Source organism: Chiloscyllium punctatum, chromosome 23 (assembly GCF_047496795.1).
Source record: "Chiloscyllium punctatum isolate Juve2018m chromosome 23, sChiPun1.3, whole genome shotgun sequence".
Lineage (NCBI taxonomy): Eukaryota > Metazoa > Chordata > Chondrichthyes > Orectolobiformes > Hemiscylliidae > Chiloscyllium > Chiloscyllium punctatum.
In genome coordinates, this window is record NC_092761.1 from 40,147,485 (window position 1) to 40,167,259 (window position 19,775).

Sequence of the window (19,775 nt, forward strand, 5' to 3'; positions counted from 1 at the left end):
AGCTCTTTATGGTCAATGTAAAACCACTGCAGCTCTTTCTGGTCACTGTAAAATCAGTTTAGCTCTTTATGGTCAATGTAAAACCACTGCAGCTCTTTCTGGTCATTGTAAAACCACTACAGCGCTTTATGGTCACTGTAAACCACGACAGCTCATTATGGTCACTGTAAAACCAATGCAGCTCTTTATGGCCACTGTAAAACCAATGCGGCTCTTCATGGTCACAGTAAAACCAATGCAGCTCTTTTTGGTCACTGTAAACCCACTACAGCTCTTTATGGTCACTGTAAAACCATTACAGCTCTTTATGGTCCCTGTAAAGCCACTAACAGCTGTTATTGGTCACTGTAAAACCACTGCGGCTCTTTATGCTCACTGTAAAACCACTGCAGCTCTTTCTGGTCACTGTAAAAACACTGTGGCTCTTTATGGTCACAGAAAACCCACTGCAGCTCTTTCTGGTCACTGTAAAACCACTGCAGCTCTTTCTTGTCACTGTTCTACCACTGCAGCTCTTTCTGGTCACTGTAAAACCACTACAGCTTTTTATGCTCACTGTAAAACCATTGCAGGTCTTTACGGTCACAGTAAAACCACTGCAGCTCTTTATGGTCACAGTAAAACCACTACAGCTCTTTATTGTCACTGTAAAACCACTGCGGGTCTTTATGGTCACAGTAAAACCACTACAGCTCTTTATGGTCACAGTAAAACCACTACAGCTCTTCATGATCACTGTAAAACCACTGCGGCTCTTATGGTCACTGTAACACCACTACAGCACTTTATGGTCACAGTAAAACCACTGCAGCTCTTTCTGGTCACTGTAAAACCACTACAGCTCTTTATGATCACTGTAAAACCACTGCGGCTCTTATGGTCACTGTAACACCACTGCAGCTCTTTATGGTTAATGTAAAACCACTGCACCACTTTCTGGTCACTGTAAAAACACTGCGGCTCTTTCTGGTCACTGTAAAACCACTACAGCTCTTTATGATCACTGTAAAACCACTGCGGCTCTTATGGTCACTGTAACACCACTGCAGCTCTTTATGGTTAATGTAAAACCACTGCACCACTTTCTGGTCACTGTAAAAACACTGCGGCTCTTTATGGTCACTGCATAACCATCACAGCTCTTTATGATCACAGTAAAACCACTACAGCTCTTTATATTCACTGTAAAACCACTGCAGCTCTTTATGGTCAATGTAAAACCACTGCAGCTCTTTCTGGTCACTGTAAAACCACTGCAGCTCTTTCTGGTCACTGTAAAACCTCTACAGCTCTTCATGGTCACAGTAAAACCACTGCAGCTCTTTATGGTCAATGTAAAACAACCGCAGCACTTTATGGTAACTGTAAAACCACTGCAGCTCTTATGGTCACTGTAAAACCACTACAGCTCTTTATGGTCAATGTAAAACCACTGCAGCTCTTTATGGTCTCTGTAAATCCACTGCAGCCCTTTCTGGTCACTGTAAAACCACTGCAGCTCTTTATGGTCAATGTAAATCCACTGCAGCTCTTTCTGGTCACTGTAAAACCACTGCAGCTCTTTCTGGTCACTGTTAACCCACTACAGCTTTTTATGGACACTGTAAAACCACTGCAGCTCTTTATGGTCACTGTAAAACCAATACAGCTCTTTATTGTCACTGTAAAACCACTGCAGGTCTTTATGGTCACTGTAAACCCACTGCAGCTCTTTATGGTCAATGTAAAACCACTGCAGCTCTTTCTGGTCACTGTAAAACCACTACAGCTTCTCATGGTCACTGTAAAATAACTGCAGCTCTTTCTGGTCCGTGTAAACCCACGACAGCACTTTATGGTCACTGTAAAACCACTAACGATCTACATGGTCACTGTGAAACCAGTGCAGATCTTTATGGTCACTGCAAGTACTCTGCAGCTCTTTATGGTCACTGTAAAACCACTGCAGCTCTTTATGGTCACTGTAAAACCACTTCAGCCTTTTATGGTCATGGTAAAACCGCTGCAGAACATTACGGTCACTGTAAAACCACAACAGCTCTTTATGGTCACTGTAAAAACACTACAGCTCTTTATGGTCAATGTAAAACCACTACAGCTCTTTATGATCACTGTAAAACCACTACAGCTCTTTATGGTCAATGTAAAACCACTGCAGCACTTTATGGTCACTGTAAAACTACTACAGCTCTTTATGGTCACTGTAAAACCACTGCGGGTCTTTATGGTCACAGTAAAACCACTACAGCTCTTATGGTCACTGTAAAACCACTACAGCACTTTCTTGTCACTGTTCTACCACTGCAGCTCTTTCTGGTCACTGTAAAACCACTACAGCTTTTTATGCTCACTGTAAAACCATTGTAGGTCTTTACGGTCACAGTAAAACCACTGCAGCTCTTTATGGTCACAGTAAAACCACTACAGCTCTTTATTGTCACTGTAAAACCACTGCGGGTCTTTATGGTCACAGTAAAACCACTACAGCTCTTTATGGTCACTGTAATAACACTGCAGCTCTTTATGGTCACTGTAAAACCACTACAGCTCTTTATGGTCACTGTAAAACCACTGCAGGTCTTTATGGTCACTGTAAAACCATGCCAGCTCTTTTTGGTCACTGTAAAACCACTACAGCTCTTTATGGTCACTGCAAAACCACTACAGCTCTTTATGATCACTGTAAAACCACTACAGCTCTTTATGGTCAATGTAAAACCACTGCAGCACTTTATGGTAACTGTAAAACCACTACAGCTCTTTCTGGTCACTGTAAAACCACTACAGCTCTTTATGGTCACTGTAAAACCACTGCAGGTCTTTCTGGTCACTGTAAAACCACTACAGCTCTTTATGGTCAATGTAAAACCACTGCAGCTCTTTCTGGTCACTGTAAAACCACTACAGTTTTTTATGGTCACTGTAAAACCACTGCAGCTTTTTATGGTCACTGTAAAACCACTGCAGCTCTTTATGGTCACTGTTAAACCACTGCAGCTCTTTATGGTCAATGTAAAACCACTGCAGCTCTTTCTGGTCACTGTAAAATCAGTTTAGCTCTTTATGGTCAATGTAAAACCACTGCAGCTCTTTCTGGTCATTGTAAAACCACTACAGCGCTTTATGGTCACTGTAAACCACGACAGCTCATTATGGTCACTGTAAAACCAATGCAGCTCTTTATGGCCACTGTAAAACCAATGCGGCTCTTCATGGTCACAGTAAAACCAATGCAGCTCTTTTTGGTCACTGTAAACCCACTACAGCTCTTTATGGTCACTGTAAAACCATTACAGCTCTTTATGGTCCCTGTAAAGCCACTAACAGCTGTTATTGGTCACTGTAAAACCACTGCGGCTCTTTATGCTCACTGTAAAACCACTGCAGCTCTTTCTGGTCACTGTAAAAACACTGTGGCTCTTTATGGTCACAGAAAACCCACTGCAGCTCTTTCTGGTCACTGTAAAACCACTGCAGCTCTTTCTTGTCACTGTTCTACCACTGCAGCTCTTTCTGGTCACTGTAAAACCACTACAGCTTTTTATGCTCACTGTAAAACCATTGCAGGTCTTTACGGTCACAGTAAAACCACTGCAGCTCTTTATGGTCACAGTAAAACCACTACAGCTCTTTATTGTCACTGTAAAACCACTGCGGGTCTTTATGGTCACAGTAAAACCACTACAGCTCTTTATGGTCACTGTAATAACACTGCAGCTCTTTATGGTCACTGTAAAACCACTACAGCTCTTTATGGTCACTGTAAAACCACTGCAGGTCTTTATGGTCACTGTAAAACCATGCCAGCTCTTTTTGGTCACTGTAAAACCACTACAGCTCTTTATGGTCACTGCAAAACCACTACAGCTCTTTATGGCCACTGTAAAACCACTACAGCTCTTTATGGTCAATGTAAAACCACTGCAGCACTTTATGGTCACTGTAAAACCACTACAGCTCTTTATGGTCACTGTAATAACACTGCAGATCTTTATGGTCACTGTAAAACCACTACAGCTCTTTATGGTCACTGTAAAACCACTGCAGCTTTTTATGGTCACTGTAAAACCACTGTGGCTCTTTATGGTCACTGTAAAACCACTGCAACTCTTTCTGGACACTGTAAAAACACTGTGGCTCTTTATGGTCACAGAAAACCCACTGCAGCTCTTTCTGTTCACTGTAAAACCACTGCAGCTCTTTCTTGTCACTGTTCTACCACTGCAGCTCTTTCTGGTCACTGTAAAACCACTACAGCTTTTTATGCTCACTGTAAAACCATTGCAGGTCTTTACGGTCACAGTAAAACCACTGCAGCTCTTTATGGTCACAGTAAAACCACTACAGCTCTTTATTGTCACTGTAAAACCACTGCGGGTCTTTATGGTCACAGTAAAACCACTACAGCTCTTTATGGTCACTGTAATAACACTGCAGCTCTTTATGGTCACTGTAAAACCACTACAGCTCTTTATGGTCACTGTAAAACCACTGCAGGTCTTTATGGTCACTGTAAAACGATGCCAGCTCTTTTTGGTCACTGGAAAACCACTACAGCTCTTTATGGTCACTGCAAAACCACTACAGCTCTTTATGATCACTGTAAAACCACTACAGCTCTTTATGGTCAATGTAAAACCACTGCAGCACTTTATGGTCACTGTAAAACCACTACAGCTCTTTATGGTCACTGTAAAACCACTGCGGGTCTTTATGGTCACAGTAAAACCACTACAGCTCTTATGGTCACTGTAAAAGCACTACAGCTCTTTATGGTCAATGTAAAACCACTGCAGCTCTTTCTGGTCACTGTAAAACCACTACAGTTTTTTATGGTCACTGTAAAACCACTGCAGCTCTTTATGGTCACTGTTAAACCACTGCAGCTCTTTATGGTCAATGTACAACCACTGCAGCTCTTTCTGGTCACTGTAAAATCAGTTTAGCTCTTTATGGTCAATGTAAAACCACTGCAGCTCTTTATGGTCACTGTAAAATCAGTTTAGCTCTTTATGGTCAATGAAAAACCACTGCAGCTCTTTCAGGTCACTGTAAAACCACTGCAGCTCTTTCTGGTCAATGTAAAACCACTGCAGCTCTTTCTGGTCACTGTAAAACCACTACAGCTTTTTATGGTCACTGTAAAACCACTGCAGCTCATTATGGTCAATGTAAAACCACTGCAGCTCTTTATGATCACAGTAAAACCACTACAGCTCTTTATGGTCACTGTAATAACACTGCAGCTCTTTATGGTCACTGTAAAACCACTACAGCTCTTTATGGTCACGGTGAACCACTGCAGCTCTTTATGGTCAATGTAAAACCACTGCAGCTCTTTCTGGTCACTGTAAAACCACTACAGCTCTTTATGGTCACTGTAAAACCACTACAGCTCTTTATGGTCAATGTAAAACCACTGCAGCTCTTTATGGCCACTGTAAAAAAACTGCAGCTCTTTATGGTCACTGTAAAACCACTGCAGCTCTTTATGGTCACTGTAAAACCACTACAGCTCTTTATGGTCACTGTAAAACCACTACAGCTCTTTATGGTCACTGTAAAACCACTGCAGCTCTTTATGGTCAATGTAAAACCACTGCAGATCTTTCCGGTCTCTGTAAAAGCACGACAGCTCTTTATGGTCACTGAACTACCACTACAGCTCTTTATGGTCACAGTAAAATAACTACAGATCTTTATGGTCACTATAAAACCTCTGCACCTCTTATGGTCACTGGAAAACCACTACAGCTCCTTATGTTCAGTGTAAAATCACTACAGGTCTTATGGTTACTGTAAAACCACTGCAGCTTTTTATGGTCACTGTAAAACCACTGCAGCCCTTTATGGTCACTGTTAAACCACTGCAGCTCTTTATGGTCAATGTAAAACCACTGCAGCTCTTTCTGGTCACTGTAAAACCACTACAGCTTTTTATGGTCCCTGTAAAACCACTGCAGCTCTTTATGGTCACTGTAAAACCAATGCAGCTCTTTATGGCCACTGTAAAACCAATGCGGCTCTTTATGGTCACAGTAAAACCAATGCAGCTCTTTTTGGTCACTGTAAACCCACTACAGCTCTTTATGGTCACTGTAAAACCATTACAGCTCTTTATGGTCCCTGTAAAGCCACTAACAGCTGTTATTGGTCACTGTAAAACCACTGCGGCTCTTTATGCTCACTGTAAAACCACTGCAGCTCTTTCTGGTCACTGTTCTACCACTGCAGCTCTTTCTGGTCACTGTAAAACCACTACAGCTTTTTATGCTCACTGTAAAACCATTGCAGGTCTTTACGGTCACAGTAAAACAACTGCAGCTCTTTATGGTCACAGTAAAACCACTACAGCTCTTTATTGTCACTGTAAAACCACTGCGGATCTTTATGGTCACAGTAAAACCACTACAGCTCTTTATGGTCACTGTAATAACACTGCAGCTCTTTATGGTCACTGTAAAACCACTACAGCTCTTTATGGTCACTGTAAAACCACTACAGCTCTTTATGGTCACTGCAAAACCACTACAGCTCTTTATGGTCACTGTAAAACCACTACAGCTCTTTATGGTCACTGTAAAACCACTGCAGGTCTTTATGGTCACTGTAAAACCATGCCAGCTCTTTTTGGTCACTGTAAAACCACTACAGCTCTTTCTGATCACTGTAAAACCACTACAGCTCTTTATGGTCACTGTAAAACCACTGCAGCTTTTTATGGTCACTGTAAAACCACTGTGGCACTTTATGGTCACTGTAAAACCACTGCAGCTCTTTCTGGTCACTGTAAAAACACTGTGGCTCTTTATGGTCACAGAAAACCCACTGCAGCTCTTTCTGGTCACTGTAAAACCACTGCAGCTCTTTCTTGTCACTGTTCTACCACTGCAGCTCTTTCTGGTCACTGTAAAACCACTACAGCTTTTTATGCTCACTGTAAAACCATTGCAGGTCTTTACGGTCACAGTAAAACCACTGCAGCTCTTTATGGTCACAGTAAAACCACTACAGCTCTTTATTGTCACTGTAAAACCACTGCGGGTCTTTATGGTTACAGTAAAACCACTACAGCTCTTTATGGTCACTGTAATAACACTGCAGCTCTCTATGGTCACTGTAAAACCACTACAGCTCTTTATGGTCACTGTAAAACCATGCCAGCTCTTTATGGTCACTGTAAAACGATGCCAGCTATTTTTGGTCACTGCAAAACCACTACAGCTCTTTATGATCAGTGTAAAACCACTACAGCTCTTTATGGTCAATGTAAAACCACTGCAGCACTTTATGGTCACTGTAAAACCACTACAGCTCTTTATGGTCACTGTAAAACCACTGCGGGTCTTTATGGTCACAGTAAAACCACTACAGCTCTTATGGTCACTGTAAAACCACTACAGCTCTTTATGGTCACTGTAAAACCACTGCAGGTCTTTCTGGTCACTGTAAAACCACTACAGCTCTTTATGGTCAATGTAAAACATCTGCAGCTCTTTCTGGTCACTGTAAAACCACTACAGTTTTTTATGGTCACTGTAAAACCACTGCAGCTTTTTATGGTCACTGTAAAACCACTGCAGCTCTTTATGGTCACTGTTAAACCACTGCAGCTCTTTATGGTCAATGTACAACCACTGCAGCTCTTTCTGGTCACTGTAAAATCAGTTTAGCTCTTTATGGTCAATGTAAAACCACTGCAGCTCTTTATGGTCACTGTAAAATCAATTTAGCTCTTTATGGTCAATGTAAAACCACTGCAGCTCTTTCTGGTCACTGTAAAACCACTGCAGCTCTTTCTGGTCAATGTAAAACCACTGCAGCTCTTTCTGGTCACTGTAAAACCACTACAGCTTTTTATGGTCACTATAAAACCACTGCAGCTCATTATGGTCAATGTAAAACCACTGCAGCTCTTTCTGGTTACTGTAAAACCACTACAGCTCTTTATGATCACAGTAAAACCACTACAGCTCTTTATGGTCACTGTAAAACCACTGCAGCTCTTTATGGTCAATGTAAAACCACTGCAGCTCTTTCTGGTCACTGTAAAACCACTACAGCTCTTTATGGTCACGGTGAACCACTGCAGCTCTTTATGGTCAATGTAAAACCACTGCAGCTCTTTCTGGTCACTGTAAAACCACTACAGCTCTTTATGGTCACTGCAAAACCACTACAGCTCTTTATGGTCAATGTAAAACCACTGCAGCTCTTTATGGCCACTGTAAAAAAACTGCAGCTCTTTATGGTCACTGTAAAACCACTGCAGCTCTTTATGGTCACTGTAAAACCACTACAGCTCTTTATGGTCACTGTAAAACCACTACAGCTCTTTATGGTCACTGTAAAACCACTGCAGCTCTTTATGGTCAATATAAAACCACTGCAGCTCTTTCCGGTCTCTGTAAAAGCACGACAGCTCTTTATGGTCACTGAACTACCACTACAGCTCTTTATGGTCACAGTAAAATAACTACAGCTCTTTATGGTCACTATAAAACCTCTGCACCTCTTATGGTCACTGGAAAACCACTACAGCTCTTTATGGTCAGTGTAAAATCACTACAGGTCTTATGGTTACTGTAAAACCACTGCAGCTTTTTATGGTCACTGTAAAACCACTGCAGCCCTTTATGGTCACTGTTAAACCACTGCAGCTCTTTATGGTCAGTGTAAAACCACTGCAGCTCTTTCTGGTCACTGTAAAACCACTACAGCTTTTTATGGTCCCTGTAAAACCACTGCAGCTCTTTATGGTCAATGTAAAACCACTGCAGCTTTTTCTGGTCACTGTAAAACCACCCAGCACTTTATGGTCATTGTAAAGCCACTACAGTTCTTTATGGCCACTGTAAAAACACTGCAGCTCTTTATGGTCACTATATTACCACTGCAGCTCTTTATGGTCACTGTAAAACCACAGCAGCTCTTTATGGTCAATGTAAATACACTGCAGCTCTTTATGGTCACTGTAAAACCACTGCAGCACTATATGGTCACTGTAAAACCACTACAGCTCTTTATGGTAACTGTAAAACCACTGCAGGTCTTTATGGTCACAGTAAAACCACTACAGCTCTTATGGTCACTGTGAAACCACTACAGCTCTTTATGGTCACTGTAAAACCACTGCAGGTCTTTCTGGTTACTGTACTACCACTACAGCTCTTTATGGTCACTGTAAAACCACTACAGCTCTTTATGGTCACTGTAAAACCACTACAGCTCTTATGGTCACTGTAAAACCACTACAGCTCTTATGGTCACTGTAAAATCAGTTTAGCTCTTTATGGTCACAGTAAAACCACTACAGCTCTTTATGGTCACAGTAAAACCACTACACCTCTTTATGGTCACAGTAAAACCACTACAGCTCTTTATGGTCACAGTAAAACCACGACAGCTCTTTATGGTCACAGTAAAACCACTACAGCTCTTTATGGTCACTGTAAAACCACTACAGCTCTTTATGGTCACAGTAAAACCACTACAGCTCTTATGGTCACTGTAAAACCACTACAGCTCTTTATGGTCACAGTAAAACCACTACAGCTCTTATGGTCACTGTAAAACCACTACAGCTCTTTATGGTCACTGTAAAACCACTACAGCTCTTTATGGTCACTGTAAAACCACTACAGCTCTTTATGGTCACAGTAAAACCACTACAGCTCTTTATGGTCACAGTAAAACCACTACAGCTCTTATGGTCACTGTAAAACCACTACAGCTCTTTATGGTCACTGTAAAATCAGTTTAGCTCTTTACGGTCAATGTAAAACCACTGCAGCTCTTTCTGGTCAATGTAAAATCACTGCAGCTCTTTATGATCACAGTAAAACCACTACAGCTCTTTATGGTCACTGTAATAACACTGCAGCACTTTATGGTCACTGTAAAACCACTGCAGCACTTTATGGTCACTGTAAAAGAACTACAGCTCTTTATGGTCACTGTAAAACCACTGCGGGTCTTTATGGTCACAATAAAACCACTGCAGCTCTTTCCGGTCTCTGTAAAAGCACGAGAGTTCTTTATGGTCACTGAACTACCACTACAGCTCTTTATTGTCACAGTAAAATAACTACAGCTCTTTATGGTCACTGTAAAACCTCTGCACCTCTTATGGTCACTGTAAAACCACTACAGCTCTTTATGGTCAGTGTAAAATCACTACAGGTCTTATGGTTACTGTAAAACCACTGCAGCTATTTATGGTCACTGTTAAACCACTGCAGCTCTTTATGGTCAATATAAAACCACTGCAGCTCTTTCTGGTCACTGTAAAACCACTACAGCTTTTTACGGTCCCTGTAAAACCACTGCAGCTCTTTATGGTCAAAGTAAAACCACTGCTGCTCTTTATGGTCACTGTAAAACCACTACAGCTCTTTATGGTCAATGTAAAACCACTGCGGGTCTTTATGGTCACTGTATTACCACTGCAGCTCTTTATGGTCACTGTAAAACCACTGCAGCTCTTTATGGTCAATGTAAATCCACTGCAGCTCTTTCTGGTCACTGTAAAACCACTGCAGCTCTTTATGGTCAATGTAAAACCACTGCAGCTCTTTCTGGTCACTGTAAAACCACTGCAGCTCTTTCTGGTCACTGTAAAACCTCTACAGCTCTTCATGGTCACAGTAAAACCACTGCAGCTCTTTATGGTCAATGTAAAACAACCGCAGCACTTTATGGTAACTGTAAAACCACTGCAGCTCTTATGGTCACTGTAAATCCACTGCAGCCCTTTCTGGTCACTGTAAAACCACTGCAGCTCTTTATGGTCAATGTAAATCCACTGCAGCTCTTTCTGGTCACTGTAAAACCACTGCAGCTCTTTCTGGTCACTGTTAACCCACTACAACTTTTTATGGACACTGTAAAACCACTGCAGCTCTTTATGGTCACTGTAAAACCAATACAGCTCTTTATTGTCACTGTAAAACCACTGCAGGTCTTTATGGTCACTGTAAACCCACTGCAGCTCTTTATGGTCAATGTAAAACCACTGCAGCTCTTTCTGGTCACTGTAAAACCACTACAGCTTCTCATGGTCACTGTAAAATAACTGCAGCTCTTTCTGGTCCGTGTAAACCCACTACAGCACTTTATGGTCACTGTAAAACCACTAACGATCTACATGGTCACTGTGATACCAGTGCAGATCTTTATGGTCACTGCAAGTACTCTGCAGCTCTTTATGGTCACTGTAAAACCACTGCAGCTCTTTATGGTCACTGTAAAACCACTTCAGCCTTTTATGGTCATGGTAAAACCGCTGCAGAACATTACGGTCACTGTAAAACCACGACAGCTCTTTATGGTCACTGTAAAAACACTACAGATCTTTATGGTCACTGTAAAACCACTGCAGCTCTTTTTGGTCACTGTAAATCCACTGCAGCTCTTTATGGTCACTGTAAAACCACTAAAGCTCTTTATGGTCACTGCAAGACCACTGCAGCTATTTATGGTTACTGTAAAAACACTGCAGCTGTTTATGGTCACTTTTGTGGGTGGCACGTTGGCACAGTGGTTAGCACTGCTGCCTCACAGCGCCTGAGACCCGGCTTCAATTCCCGCCTCAGGCGACTGACTGTGTGGAGTTTGCACGTTCTCCCCGTGTCTGCGTGGGTTTCCTCCGGGTGCTCCGGTTTCCTCCCACAGTCCAAAGATGTGCAGGCCAGGTGAATTGGCCATGCTAAATTGCCCATAGTGTTAGGTAAGGGGTAAAATGTAGATGTAGGGGTATGGGTGGGTTACGCTTCGGCGGGGCGGTGTGGACTTGTTGGGCCGAAGGGCCTGTTTCCACACTGTAAGTAATCTAATCTAATCTAATCTAAAACCACTGCGGCTCTTTATGGTCACTGTAAAACCACTGCGAGACTTATGGTCATTGTAAAACCACTGCAGCTCCTTGTGGTCCATGTAAAACCACTGTGGCTCTTTATGGTCACTGTAAAACCACTGCAGCTTTTTATGGTCACTGTTAAAACACGACAGCTGTTTATGGTCACTGCAAAACCACTGCTTCTCTTTATGGTCACTGTAAAACCACTACAGCTCTTTATGGTCATTGCAAAACCACTGCTTCTCTTTATGGTCACTGTAAAACCACTGCAGCACTTTATGGTCAATGTAAAACCCCTGCAGCACTTTTCGGTCACTGTAAATCCACTGCAGCTCTTTATGGACGCAGTAAAACCACTACAGCTCTTATGGTCAGTGTAAAACCACTACAGATCTACATGGTCACTGTAAAACCACTACAGCTCTTTATGGTCATTGCAAAACCACTACAGCTCTTATGGTCACTGTAAAACCACTACAGATCTACATGGTCAATGTAAAACCACTGCAGGTCTTTATGGTCACTGTAAAACCACTGTGGCTCGTTATGGTCACTGTAAAACCACTGCAGCTTTTTATGGTCACTGTAAAACCACTGCAGGTCTTTATGGTCACTGTCAAAACACTGCAGCTTTTTATGGTCACTGTAAAACCATTGTGGCTCTTTATGGTCACTGTAAATCCACTGCAGTTCTTTATGGTCACTGTAAAACCACAACAGCTCTTACGGTCACTGTAAAACCACTACAGATCTACATGGTCACTGCGAAACCAGTGCAGATCTTTATGGTCCCTGCAAGTACTCTGCAGCTCTTTATGGTCACTGTAAAACCACTGCAGCTCTTTATGGTCACTGTAAAACCACTGTGGCTCTTTATGGTCACTGTAAAAACACTGCAGCTTTTTATGGTCACTGTAAAACCACGACAGCTCTTTATGGTCATGGTAAAACTGCTGCAGAACTTTATGGTCTCTGTAAAACCACTGCTGCTCTTTATGGTCACTGTAAAACCACTGCAGATTTTTATGCTCATGGTAAAACCGCTGCAGAACTTTATGGTCTCTGTAAAATCACTGTGGCTCTTTATGGTCACTGTAAAAACGCTGCAGCTCTTTTCGGTCACTGGAATACCACTGCGGCTCTTTATGGTCACTGTAAAACCACTGCAGCTCTTTTCGGTCACTGGAATACCACTGCAGCTCTTTTTGGTCACTGTAAAACCCCTGCAGCGCTTTTTGGTCACTGTAAATCCACTGCAGCTCTTTATGGACACAGTAAAACCACTACAGCCCTTATGGTCACTGTAAAACCACTACAGATCTACATGGTCATTGTGAAACCACTGCAGATCTTTATGTTCACTGCAAGACATCTGCAGCTCTTTATGGTCACTGTAAAACCACTGTGGCTCGTTATGGTCACTGTAAAACCACTGCAGCTTTTTATGGTCATGGTAAAACCGCTGCAGATCTTTATGGTCACTGTCAAACCACTGCAGCTTTTTATGGTCACTGTAAAACCACTGTGGCTCTTTATGGTCACTGAAAATCCACTGCAGTTCTTTATGGTCACTGTAAAACCACTACTGCTCTTTATGGTCACTGTAAAACCACTGTGGCTCTTTATAGTCACTGTAAAAACACTGCAGCTCTTTATGGTCACTGTAAAACCACTGCGGCTCTTTATGGTCACTGTAAAAACACTGCAGATTTTTCTGGTCACGGTAAAACCACTACAGCTCTTATGGTCACTGTAAAACGACTACAGCTCTTTATGGACACTGTAAAACCACTACAGCTCTTTATGGTCACTGTAAATCCACTGCAGCTCTTTAAGGTCACTGCAAAACCACTGCAGCTCTTTAAGGTCACTGTAAAACCACTGCAGCTCTTTTTTGTCACTGTAAATCCACTGCAGCTCTTTATGGTCACTGTAAAACCACGACAGATCTTATAGTAACTGTAAAACCACTACAGATCTACATGGTCACTGTAAAACCACTGCAGCTCTTTATGCTCACTGTAAAACTACTGTGGCTCTTTATGGTCACTGTAAATCCTCTGCAGATTTTTATGGTCATGGTAAAACCACTGTACATCTTTATGGTCACTGTAAAACCACTGTGACTCTTTATGGTCACTGTAAAAACACTGCAGCTTTTTATGGTCAATGTAAAACCACAACAGCTCTTTATGGTCACTGTATAACCACTGCAGCTCTTTATGGTCACTGTAAAACCACTGCGGCTTTTTATGGTCACTGTAAATCCACTACAGCGCTTTATGGTCACTGTAAAACCACGACAGCACTTTATGGTCACTGTAAAACCACTGCAGCTCTTATGGTCACTGTAAAACCACTGTAGCTCTTTCTGGACACTGTAAACACACTACAGCTCTTATGGTCACTGTAAAACCACTCCACCTCTTTATGGTCACTGTAATACCATTGCAGCTCTTATGGTCACTGTAAAAACACTACGGCTCTTATGGTCACTGTAAAACCACTACAGCTCTTTTGGTCACTGTAAAACCACTACAGCCCATTATGGTCACTGTAAAACCACTACAGCTCTTTATGGTTACTGTAAAACCACTGCAGCTCTTTATGGTCACTGTAAAACCACTGCAGCTCTTATGGTCACTGTAAAACAACTACAGCTCTTTATGGTCACTGTAAAACCACTACAGCTCTTTTGGTCCCTGTAAAACCACTACATCTCTTTATGGTCACTTTAAAACCATTACAGCTCTCTATGGTCACTGTAAAAACAACACAGCTCTTTATGGTCTCTGTAAAACCAGTGCAGCTCTTTATGGTCACTGTAAAACCACTGCAGCTCTTTATGTTCAAAGTAAAATCACTGCGGCTCTTTTAGTTCACTGTGAAACCACGACAGCTCTTTTTCGTCACTGTAAATCCACTGCAGCTCTTTATGGTCACTGTAAAACCACAACAGCTCTTATGGTCACTGTAAAACCACAACAGCTGTTATGGTCACTGTAAAACGTCTACAGATCTACATGGTCACTGTGAAACCACTGCAGATCTTTATGGTCAGTGCAAGACCTCTGCGGCTCTTTATATTCACTGTAAAACCACGACAGCTCTTTATGGTCACTGTAAAACCACTGTAGCTATTTATGGTCACTGTAAAATCACTGCAGCTTTTTATGGTCACTGTAAAACCACTGTGGCTCTTTATGGTCATTGTAAAACCACTGCTGCTCTTTATGGTCACTGTAAAACCACTGCAGCTCTTTATGGTCACTGTAAAACCACTGTGGCTCTTTTTGGTCACTGCAAAACCACTGCAGCTCTTTATGGTCACTGTAAAACCTCTGCAGCTTTTTATGGTCATGGTAAAACCGCTGCAGATCTTTATGGTCACTATAAAACCACTGTGACTCTTTATGCTCACTGTAAAACCACTGCACCTTTTTATGGTCACTGTAAAACCACTGCAGCTCTTTATGGTCACAGTAAAATCACTGCGGCTCTTTATGGTCACTGTAAAACCACAACAGCTCTTATGGTCACTGTAAACCACTACAGAACTACATGGTCACTGTGAAACCACTGTAGATCTTTATGGTCACTGCAAGACCTCTGCAGCTCTTTATGGTCACTGTAAAACCACTGCAGCTCTTTATGGTCACTGTAAAAACACTGCAGCTTTGTATGGTCACTGTGAAACCACGACAGATCTTTATGGTCACTGCAAAGCCACTGCTGCTCTTTATGGTCACTGTAAAACCACTACAGCTCTTATGGTCACTGTAAAACCACTGCAGCTCTTTATGGTCACTGTAAAACCACAACAGCTCTTATGGTCACTGCAAAACCACAAGTCCTCTTATGGCCACTGTAAAACCACTACAGATCTACATGGTCACTGTGAAACCACTGCAGATCTTTATGGTCAGTGCAAGACCTCTGCAGCTCTTTATGGTCACTGTAAAACCACTGTAGCTCTTTATGGTCACTGTAAAACCACTGCACCTTTTTACGGTCATGGTAAAACCGCTGCAGATCTTTATGGTCACTGTAAAACCACTTTAGCTCTTTATGGTCACTGTAAAACCACTGCAGCTTTTTATGTTCACTGTAAAACCACTGTGGCTCTTTATGGTCACTGTAAAACCACTGCTGCTCTTTATGGTCACTGTAAAACCACTACAGCTCTTTATGGTCACTGTAAAACCACTGCAGCACTTTATGGTCACTCTAAAACCACTGCAGCTCTTTATGGTCACTGTAAAACCACTGCACCTTTTTATGGTCACTGTAAAACCACTGCAGCTCTTTATGGTCACTGCAAAACCACTGCAGCTCTTTATGGTCACTGTAAAACCACTGCAGCTCTTTATGGTCACAGTAAAATCACTGCAGCTCTTTATGGTCACTGTAAAACCACTACAGCTCTTTATGGTCACTGTAAAACCACTGGAGCTCTTTTTGGTCACTGTAAATCCACTGCAGCTCTTTATGGTCACTGTAAAACCACTACAGCTCTTTATGGTCACTGTAAAACCACTGCAGCTCTTTTTGGTCACTGTAAATCCACTGCAGCTCTTTATGGTCACTGTAAAACCACTAAAGCTCTTTATGGTCACTGCAAGACCACTGCAGCTATTTATGGTTACTGTAAAACACTGAAGCTCTTTATGGTCAATGTAAAACCACTGCAGCTCTTTCTGGTCGCTGTAAAACCACTGCAGCTCTTATGGTCACTGTAAAACCACTACAGCTCTTTATGGTCACTGTAAAACCACTACAGCCCTTTATGGTCACTGTAAAACCACTACAGATCTATACGGTCAATGTAAAGCCACTACTGCTCTTTATGGTCACTGTAAAACCACTGTGGCTCTTTATGGTCACTGTAAAAACCCTGCGGCTCTTTATGGTCACTTTAAAAACACTGCAGATTTTTCTGGTCACGGTAAAACCACTGCGGCTCTTATGGTCAGTGTAAAACCACTACAGCTCTTTATGGTCACTGTAAAACCACTGCAGCTCTTTAAGGTCACTGTAAAACCACTGCAGCTCTTTTTTGTCACTGCAAGACCACTGCAGCTCTTTATGGTCACTGTAAAACCACTGCAGCTCTTTATGCTCACTGTAAAACTACTGTGGCTCTTTATGGTCACTGTAAATCCACTGCAGATTTTTATGGTCATGGTAAAACCACTGTACATCTTTCTGGTCACTGTAAAACCGCTGTGACTCTTTATGGTCACTGTAAAAACACTGCAGCTTTTTATGGTCACTGTAAAACCACGACAGCTCTTTATGGTCACTGTATAACCACTGCAGCTCTTTATGGTCACTGTAAAACCACTGCGGCTCTTTATAGTCACTGTAAAGCCACTGCAGCTTTTTATGGTCACTGTAAATCCACTACAGCGCTTTATGGTCACTGTAAAACCAGTGCAGCTCTTATGGTCACTGTAAAACCACTGTAGCTCTTTCTGGACACTGTAAAAACACTGCAGCTCTTTTTTGTCACTGTTAATCCACTGCAGCTCTTTATGGTCACTGTAAAACCAAGACAGATGTTATGGTAACTGTAAAACCACTACAGATCTACATGGTCACTGTGAAACCACTGCAGCTCTTTATGGTCACTGCAAGACCACTGCAGCTCTTTATGGTCACTGTAAAGCCACTGCAGCTTTTTATGGTCACTGTAAATCCACTACAGCGCTTTATGGTCACTGTAAAGCCAGTGCAGCTCTTATGGTCACTGTAAAACCACTGTAGCTCTTTCTGGACACTGTAAAAACACTACAGCTCTTATGGTCACTGTAAAACCACTGCACCTCTTTATGGTCACTGTAATACCATTGCAGCTCTTATGGTCACTGTAAAAACGCTACGGCTCTTATGGTCACTGTAAAACCACTACAGCTCTTTTGGTCACTGTAAAACCACTACAGCCCATTATGGTCACTGTAAAACCACTACAGCTCTTCATGGTAACTGTAAAACCACTGCAGCTCTTTATGGTCACTGTAAAACCACAGCAGCTCTTATGGTCACTGTAAAACAACTACAGCTCTTTATGGTGACTGTAAAACCACTACAGCTCTTTTGGTCACTGTAAAACCACTGCACCTCTTTATGGTCACTGTAATACCATTTCAGCTCTTATGGTCACTGTAAAAACGCTACGGCTCTTATTGTCACTGTAAAACCACTGCAGGTCTTTCTGGTCACTGTAAAACCACTACAGCTCTTTATGGTCAATGTAAAACCACTGCAGCTCTTTCTGGTCACTGTAAAACCACTACAGCCCATTATGGTCACTGTAAAACCACTACAGCTCTTCATGGTAACTGTAAAACCACTGCAGCTCTTTATGGTCACTGTAAAACCACAGCAGCTCTTATGGTCACTGTAAAACAACTACAGCTCTTTATGGTGACTGTAAAACCACTACAGCTCTTTTGGTCACTGTAAAACCACTGCACCTCTTTATGGTCACTGTAATACCATTTCAGCTCTTATGGTCACTGTATAAACGCTACGGCTGTTATGGTCACTGTAAAACTACTACAGCTCTTTTGGTCACTGTAAAACCACTACAGCCCATTATGGTCACTGTAAAACCACTACAGCTCTTTATGGTTACTGTAAAACCACTGCGCTCTTTATGGTCACTGTAAAACCACTGCAGCTCTTATGGTCACTGTAAAACAACTACAGCTCTTTATGGTCACTGTAAAACCACTACATCTCTTTTGGTCCCTGTAAAACCACTACACCTCTTTATGGTCACTTTAAAACCATTACATCTCTGTATGGTCACTGTAAAAACAACACAGCTTTTATGGTCTCTGTAAAACCAGTGCAGCTCTTTATGGTCACTGTAAAGCCACTGCAGCTCTTTATGTTCAAAGTAAAACCACTGCGGCTCTTGATGTTCACTGTGAAACCACTACAGCTCTTTATGGTCACTGTAAAACCACAACAGCTCTTATGGTCACTGTAAAACCACAACAGCTCTTATGGTCACTATAAAACCACTACAGATCTACATGGTCACTGTGAAACCACTACAGATCTTTATGGTCAGTGCAAGACCTCTGCGGCTCTTTATGTTCACTGTAAAACCACTACAGCTCTTTATGGTCACTGTAAAACCACTGTAGCTATTTATGGTCACTGTAAAACCACTGCAGCTTTTTATGGTCACTGTAAAACCACTGTGGCTCTTCATGGTCACTGCAAAACCACAGCTGCTCTTTATGGTCACTGTAAAACCACTGCAGCTCTTTATGGTCACTGTAAAACCACTGCAGCTCTTTTTGGTCACTGCAAAACCACTACAGCTCTTTATGGTCACTGTAAAACCTCTGCAGCTTTTTATGGTCATGGTAAAACCACTGCAGATCTTGATGGTCACTATAAAACCACTGTGACTCTTTATGCTCACTGTAAAACCACTGCACCTTTTTATGGTCACTGTAAAACCACTGCAGCTCTTTATGGTCACTGTAAAACCACTGCAGCTCTTTATGGTCACAGTAAAATCACTGCACTTCTTTATGTTCACTGTAAAACCACAACAGCTCTTATGGTCACTGTAAACCACTACAGAACTACATGGTCACTGTGAAACCACTGTAGGTCTTTATGGTCACTGCAAGACCTCTGCAGCTCTTTATGGTCACTGTAAAACCACTGCAGCTCTTTATGGTCACTGTAAAAACACTGCAGCTTTGTATGGTCACTGTAAAACCACGACAGATCTTTATGGTCACTGCAAAGCCACTGCTGCTCTTTATGGTCACTGTAAAACCACTACAGCCCCTTATGGTCACTGTAAAACCACTGCAGCTCTTTTAGGTCACTGTAAATCCACTACAGCTCTTTATGGTCACTGCAAGACCACTGCAGCTCTTATGGTCAC